This window comes from Nelumbo lutea, chromosome 4 (assembly GCF_056320005.1).
Source record: "Nelumbo lutea isolate HS-2025 chromosome 4, American lotus-T2T, whole genome shotgun sequence".
Lineage (NCBI taxonomy): Eukaryota > Viridiplantae > Streptophyta > Magnoliopsida > Proteales > Nelumbonaceae > Nelumbo > Nelumbo lutea.
The window spans coordinates 17,855,730-17,863,199 of record NC_142687.1 but is presented as its reverse complement, the minus strand read 5'-3'; the positions used below and the strand labels follow the sequence as shown (position 1 = coordinate 17,863,199).

Below are 7,470 nucleotides of genomic sequence, written 5' to 3'. Positions count from 1 at the left end.
ACATGTAACTTCCTCTTAATAATTAAGAAAAATCAACTACCAATCATGGAAAACAACTCCACCTTTGGAATGGTCCCAATTAGGGTGTCTAATTGTCAGTCCAAGTCTTAAGCTCAAAGATTAGTGGGAACATGAGCAAGGTTTATTTGGGAAATATACAAGTTTAATGGAGTCCGTGGTGACTCATCATGTGTGGCTCATGAAGTCTTCCAACCTTGAACTCTAAACAACAGCAATTTCCGGTTCAATAGATGGTTCATCCTACTCTAAAATTGTAGGAACTCCTTTAAATAGATATTCATGTTTTTCTTGCCATTGAGCTTAGTGTTATATTTTATTGGGCCAAACACTTGCACTCACTAGATCATCTTTATTGGGAACTAAAATGGAGTTAAGGAATGGAGAAATTCACCCGTTAGATTGAATGTCAATGGATAAATACAACTATTTCACTGGAAACTATAGTAACAACTCATATTGTTGAATTAGGCTGCACAAGGACTCAAAAGATGAAAAAGAGGGATCCATGGAAATTGCCATCAAATAATTACCTAGATTTACATTATTTGTTATATTTCTCATGTGTTGTATTGGGATTTGGCGTTGCAGGGGCTAGTGGAATTGTGAAAGTAATTTCTATAAAATGATAAAACAAATAAATCATATAAATATCACTACATATTTATAATAAAATTTTATATACAAGTAACATAATGCTTGCAACATTTGATGAAGCATTAGATTAAATGTATCGATCTTTTAACAAAATGAGAGGGGGTGTACTGAACCCTATACCCCAAATCTTAAGAGAAGTAGCTTGGAGAAAGAACGAGCCCCCTCCCTCTTTTATGATTTTGGGTCCATTGAAAACCGTCTCTTTCCTTTTCTCTCCCCCATTCTTTATATGTCATAGAAATATGTTAAAGTAACTAATTTAATTTAAATAATTATATTAATACTAATAAATTAATTAGTTAAATCAATTAATTAATCTAGATTTAGTTGATTAAGCGATTTAACTAACTATTTATTTTAACTGACTTGTATAAAATAATTAATTAATGAATGAATTTTAATTGAGGGGGAGAGAAAGTGTACCTAAGAGAAGAGGAGATAAAGAGTGTGTAGAGTACCGAGGGTTGATGCTTGGACTGAGAGAGAGAGAGATGTCTATGGTTTGAAAAGTATTCAATATGAAAAAAAAATGACAAGTTGGGAGTTTATTTGTAATAAAAATCTTAAACAATATATTATAATCAACATCGCATTGGATTCTTTGCTACAATTTTTTTAGTATTAATTTAATTAGCAAATATAATCTAATGGCCACATCTCAGAGAACACTCCTCACACCGACCTCACAACCACATCCCACCATGTAATTGGAACATGTTGTGACTGCCTTGACCTCCTCCCTGTAGTAGGTTGCAATATCTGACCGCCTCATTCTCATCTTCGAATACTTGAAATGATTTATAGGAAAAGTGGATGAACAAATAGGCAAAGATGGCAATGGCAAGTACCAAGTTTCCAGCTAATTTCTATGTGAAAGATATTTCTAATCCTCAAGTGGCCTATTTAATGAATCACATTACTTATCAATCATATATAGAATGTCTAGAGTCTCACATTACAGATTTGGCACAAAGGAAGAAACAGTTGTTGCTCAAGAAGTTCATCAGTATCTAAGGTAGCAACAACAATATTAACTCAGCATGAATCTCAAGGTGATACCAAGATTTTTAAACATGGGAATAACCTAAACAAAGTAGGGACGTCATTGACTGGTTCATGTTGAATCCTGAATTCCGGATACATAAGTCGGTTATTTAGAAACTAAAGGAAGATTAAGAATGGAAGCAGAATGATTTGAGTATGGATTTCCTGCACTAACCAATCACTGAGTGGCAGGTGTCCAGGACTTGGTGTAAACCTCAGTTATTCTCATATGTATGGGCTTTTTACACATATAATGGAATGCCTATCACATTGTGATTGATTAATGTAAAAGTAAAGGAATTTCAAACTCATGATTTTGATACATGATTGGTATCTCAATACAGAAGGTTTCCTGCTACTAAAGTTTTTTTTTAATTGCTTAGTCTTATTTCCTATTTCAGATCTCCATTTTCCTCCTCTGGAAAAGAAGAGCCCAAGCTCTCTTTCAACTTCACTGTAGGAAATGAAAACATCAGCTGTGAATAAGATAGGATTTGTTCAGGTAAACACAACTCACAAAACCAAATGAGACCTGCGGCTTCTTCTTGTTTTCATTGTGCATAACTGGTTTTCCCTATGGGTCGGCACATATACGGGCTTTGAAGCTTCTCTCCATGGGTTTGCCTCCAATACTAGAAATAAAGAACACAGGTTATAGATGTTAAAGTAGAAACAAAATAAACACAAATGTTTAAAATGTTTTCAGTTCCTTTATGGATCTGCATGCTAAGAGCCTGAGACAATACTAAAATATCACCAAAGAGGAAAAGTGAACCCATACTCTTCACCAGTGGGAGAAGTTGATAAAATCAACCATTACAAGGAGTCAAATAACATATCAAGCAAATGAATTTATTTCTTGTTGGAGTTGTCAACACATGCTAAAGAACTGGATTTATTTGAGTGTTGTTTTTAAATGGTCACATATTAAAATTAAATACAGCAAAGCTCATTTGCCAAAGGAAACCAACCAAATCATTAATCGAGACAAAATCATAGAATTGGAATTGTTAGTTTTTGCATTTGTTTATTTGTAACTATGATTTGTTACACCTACTGGTACAAAATTTGTACTTTCTCATTTGCACTCACTGCAATGTTTTTTTTTTTGGATAATTCTCACTGAAAGTGAAAATTTTGCATCTCAATTCCAAATATTGAATAAAATTTGCACCATCATCGTCATACCTCTATTCTCTCCATATAAAGTGGGGATCAAATCATCTTGCTTCCTACAACACCCAAACAAAAAATTCTCATCCCATCTCCATTATCTTTCATATAAAGCAGGGACCGCTTCATTTTAATTCCTATTTATTTCTCACAAACAAATAATAAAAAATAAAATCTAAAGCAAAAAAGTAAACCAGAATTTACACACAGCCTATTTGCACACCCATGCATTTACACCAGTGCAAATGAAATTTGCACTACAAACAAACTGAGCCTTAACCACAAAATATAAAACAAATTCAAATTCAGGGTGAAAGCAAACAGATGCAAAATATCGAAGTGCTTCAAGCACTTGATAATCAAGTAGTGTGAAACTCTCAATGTATTTGTATCTGCTACTTGCATCACCTCAAGTAACTGGTGTGATGTTAAATGTCTTGCATTTTCATTTGCACTATGCCATATTTGTGAATTAGTTTCAATCAGATTAATAGATCTCTAGATTCACAAATATGGCACAGTGTGAAATATAGTTAAGATCCAAACATGAAAAATTATTGGAACTGCTAAGTGGAATTTGTGATACAGACTTCTTAATAGGCAAATAAAGATACATGTCAGTATTAAATTTTGAATCTAAATATCCAGTATTTAGACAACTATCAAATGCAACAAGATAATAAAATGTGCAAGCTTTGTTGTGCAAACAAAAAAAGAAAAGCAAGAAAGATAGGGGGAAAAAAGTATGAATATGCAGAATGTCTCCAAGGACACAATTGCTTTCGGTGGCATCTCCCCAAGGATATCCCACATCTCCCAATGCCCTTGCCTTAGCATTTTTTGAATCACCTTAGACTAATAAAGGTATCACCTTGAAATATGTTTAGAACTTAGGCATTCAAGGACTCCCACATCTATCCCATAGGATCTCTTAAAATCAACTGTAGCACAGAGTCACTGCACACCACCACCATCCCAATCAAAGGAAAAAAAGGTACAAAAGAAAAGAAGGCAGCTAGGAAATTTCCAATGAGTACCATTTGGCCTTAACTTCCCTATCTCCAATCTTATCAATAACCAACATGAAACATGGGTACCAATAGCCATGCACCATTGATTCATGTTACAATTTCTGGGTCTGTAAGTTTTCAAAGTATAAAATAAAAACACAATTTATGGGTCTGCTATGTCTCAAAGCATGAAAATAAAGGCAGATACAAAGAAATGAGGTTGAACACAGTTTGTGGGTCTGTTAGTCATCAAAGTATGAAATAAAAACACCTAAAAACTCAGAATTCCGTAAGAAATGTATAGCTCTAATTATATTTGTCATTCTTAAGAAAATGGAAATAATGTCTGCCATGTTTACATATATAACTTTGTTGCCTAATTAGCAAGCTACTCATGTACATTGCATAAAATTATATATCAAGAAAACTGATACAACTTTCTTACCTTATGCAAGACTTCAACACACCAACCACGAACCTGCCTCTGAGCCCAAAGATGGAGATCTTCCCTCTTTCTCCTCAACTTAAATCTGAAAGATCACAAAGCAGATAGATTAAAATAACAAACAAAAGCATCAAAATCCAAATTGTATCAGTTTGATTAAAATAACAAAACCAGTAATTTGATGTTAAATTCCGAAAATACTATATTGCTGAAAACCCAAAATCCAAACTTTCACAAACAAAAGCATAAGAAAATTTAACAAAAAGGAAGACAGAGAGACAACAAAAGATGAAATCATGCTTCAGCCCTATGTCGCTGAAGCCCCTATAAACACCCAAACCCGACTTAAACAAAGAAACCCTAAAATCATGATTTCATCTGAATACAAAACAAATGAGAACTAAAACCCTATTCAACTGAACTAAAAATAAATACTACAAAGCCCTATTTTAAACAACAATTCATCCAAAACATCGAAAAAGGAACAAAAATCAAATCAGATGGTGAAATGATCGAACTATTAAAAAGTTTATTGCTTTTGTCTTTTAATAAGCTTTTGTGGAGGGGAGCTAAAAACATTTAAAAGAAAATAGTGAAATTATTATTATTACAAACTGATATAGAAATGTACAATGCAAATTTATCACTATAAAGAGACAAAAGCATTCCATAAGGGGAGTAATTGAAACCTATATCTTTATATGAGAAATGCAATGGAATTAAATCACAAATAGACACCAACCTGCAATTAATTTAACATACCATCAGTCACATAATTGACAATTTGACATGGGTGGCTGGTGGATGGATTGGTTAGCCTTCAACCTCCATCTCCAACACAAACCAACCTAATGCATCCATTGGCTACCCCTAATGGCAATGCATAGATCCAACTAAATTAAATCATAAATTACAAAGGTAGTGGGAATAAAGAGAACTAGGAAATATCAAAGAAAATAAAAGCCAAATATAAATGCCAAGAAATAAAAATACCTTGCAAAAATACAAATCAAATAAGCAATAAACAATTAAATAAAATACCCTACAAAACACAAATCAAATAACCAAACAAGCAAGAAACAATTTAATAAACCGGAATCAAATAGGCAACAAATAATTAAATAGACAACAAATTAAGGGAAAACATGAATCATACAGAAAGAAGAAGCCCTTTTTGAAGCATAGACCTAATCATGATCCATGGAGTTAACTTGAGGAACAGAAACCCCAACATGTTAAATATGTAGAAATTGCATAAACAAGGGTTAAAGCAACAACATGTGAAATAAATATACAATAGCAAAATTTCTTAAATTTCCAAACGTTCCAAAATACAAAAAATAGAGGTGAATCAAATGAAAATAGTGGTCAAAAAACCTTTTCCTGTACCTGTTTAGTAATAGATCAAAACGAATAAAACCAAGGAACATGGATGTACCATGTAGGAACCCTAGGAAAAAACTAAACAACTGCCAAATCGGAGTACAAACTACAAAAGAAAAGTTGAAACACCAACCGAAACCAGCAACAACTCTACAATAAGCGTAGCCTGCAGTACAAACCAAAAGAGACACTTTAAAAAAATGGAAAACAAATTAAATCAACAAACAAAAATGCGAATGCGATTTTTTTGGTAGAACAATGGAAATTAAATCAGAAATTATAAAGATAGTGGAAATTAAATCAGAAGTTACCAAAGACAATTGTTAGCAAGAAGGTCATCGTCGGGCACTAGTGCTAGTACAAGAAACAAAACCCAAAACCAGCTACAAAACCAAAAATTCAAGTCTGGAAATTTTGAAAAAAAAAAAAAACATGAAAAGGAAATTTTTCAAAAGAACGTAATCGGATTGAGAAAACAAATAGTAATACTAAGAACCCAAATGCAACAAATTTTGCGAGAAAATCCAACCAAACCCTTACAATACAAAAGCAAATAGTATTACTATCCATTACAATGGAAATCAACCTTTCCACCTCTAGAATAGAGGAAATAATGTCAGCAAAAACCCCTGCAATTGGAAAACAAAGAGAACCAGCAAGATTAAGGGAAAAGCCAAAGAAACCCCTACAATCAAAAAACAAACAGTAATACTCTTCATGGCACCATAAACCCAAATCCTCAAAACAAAAATAGAGAAAATCATGAACACAAAACAAAATAAAATAAAAAACCAGACCTACCAGATTCAAAGTAGCGACAAACCCATTCGCAGTCCTTCACTTTATCAACTGAGCTAAAATAAGGGAAAAAGAGGGTTTCATTTAGAACAAAAAAATAAGAAACCCGAACTGCTAGACTTAGGGTTTCTTCAACGGAGAAGGCAGCTCAAGCATAAAAATAAGAAACCATAGAAAAATAAAATAAAATAAAAAACAGACCTACCAGATTCAAAGTAGCGACAAACCCATTCGCAGTCCTTCACCTTATCAACTGAGCTAAAATCAGGGGAAAGGAGGGTTTCATTTATAACAAAAAATAAGAAACCAGAACTGCTAGACTTAGGGTTTCTTCAACGGAGAAGGCTGCTCAAGCATGCAAATAAGAAACCATAGAAAAAAGCTGGGAAAGATAGAGGAGGAGAGGGAAGTGATGAAACAAGAAGAGAGGTAGAGTGGGATGAGGAAGCTAAGAAAGAGAGAGAGGGGGCCGTGGGAAGATAGGCAGGGAAGAGAGCAGAGAAAAGTGGAGCACGTGAAAAAATAAGAAACCCGAACTGCTAGATTTTCTTCTTCCTAGACCTATACTTAGGGTTTCTTCAACGGAGAAGGCTGCTCAAGCATGCAAATAAGAAACCACAAAAAAAAAAAGCCAGGAAAGATAGAGGAGGAGAGTGAGGGAAGTGATGAAACACGAAGAGAGGTAGAGTGGGAAGAGGAAGCGGAGAAAGAAAGAGAGGGGGTAGTGGGAAGATAGACAGGGAAGAGAGAGGAGAAAAGTGGAACACGTGTTATTCATGCAATGGAATCTACTCACACGAGTAGATTCCATTTAGCGCACGGAGATTTAGCAGCTTGCAACTACAAGATGTTGCCCCAAGCTGATTTTTCAGTAAGTACCGAATAGTGGAGTTCGAAAGGCAAGTGAACTAAGATAGCAAGAGAGCTAAAATGTTAGAGAAT

The 7,470-nt window shown here is 34.0% G+C and overlaps 1 long non-coding RNA gene across 6 annotated transcripts; it reads right to left on the bottom strand.

Annotated features, from left to right (window-relative positions):
- Window positions 1-1,577: 1,577 nt before the first annotated feature.
- Window positions 1,578-7,470, bottom strand: LOC148854280 (uncharacterized). 6 transcript variants are annotated; one of them, XR_016112904.1, is made up of 9 exons: window positions 6,734-7,467; window positions 6,532-6,584; window positions 6,317-6,359; window positions 5,864-5,896; window positions 5,341-5,389; window positions 5,110-5,217; window positions 4,348-4,432; window positions 2,252-2,351; window positions 1,578-2,173 (listed from the first exon to the last, which is right to left on the bottom strand). It is a non-coding gene; the product is annotated as an uncharacterized LOC148854280 (long non-coding RNA). The 6 variants fall into 6 exon arrangements; XR_016112903.1 differs by lacking the exon at window positions 5,341-5,389; XR_016112905.1 differs by lacking the exon at window positions 6,317-6,359 and having other exon boundaries at window positions 6,734-7,311.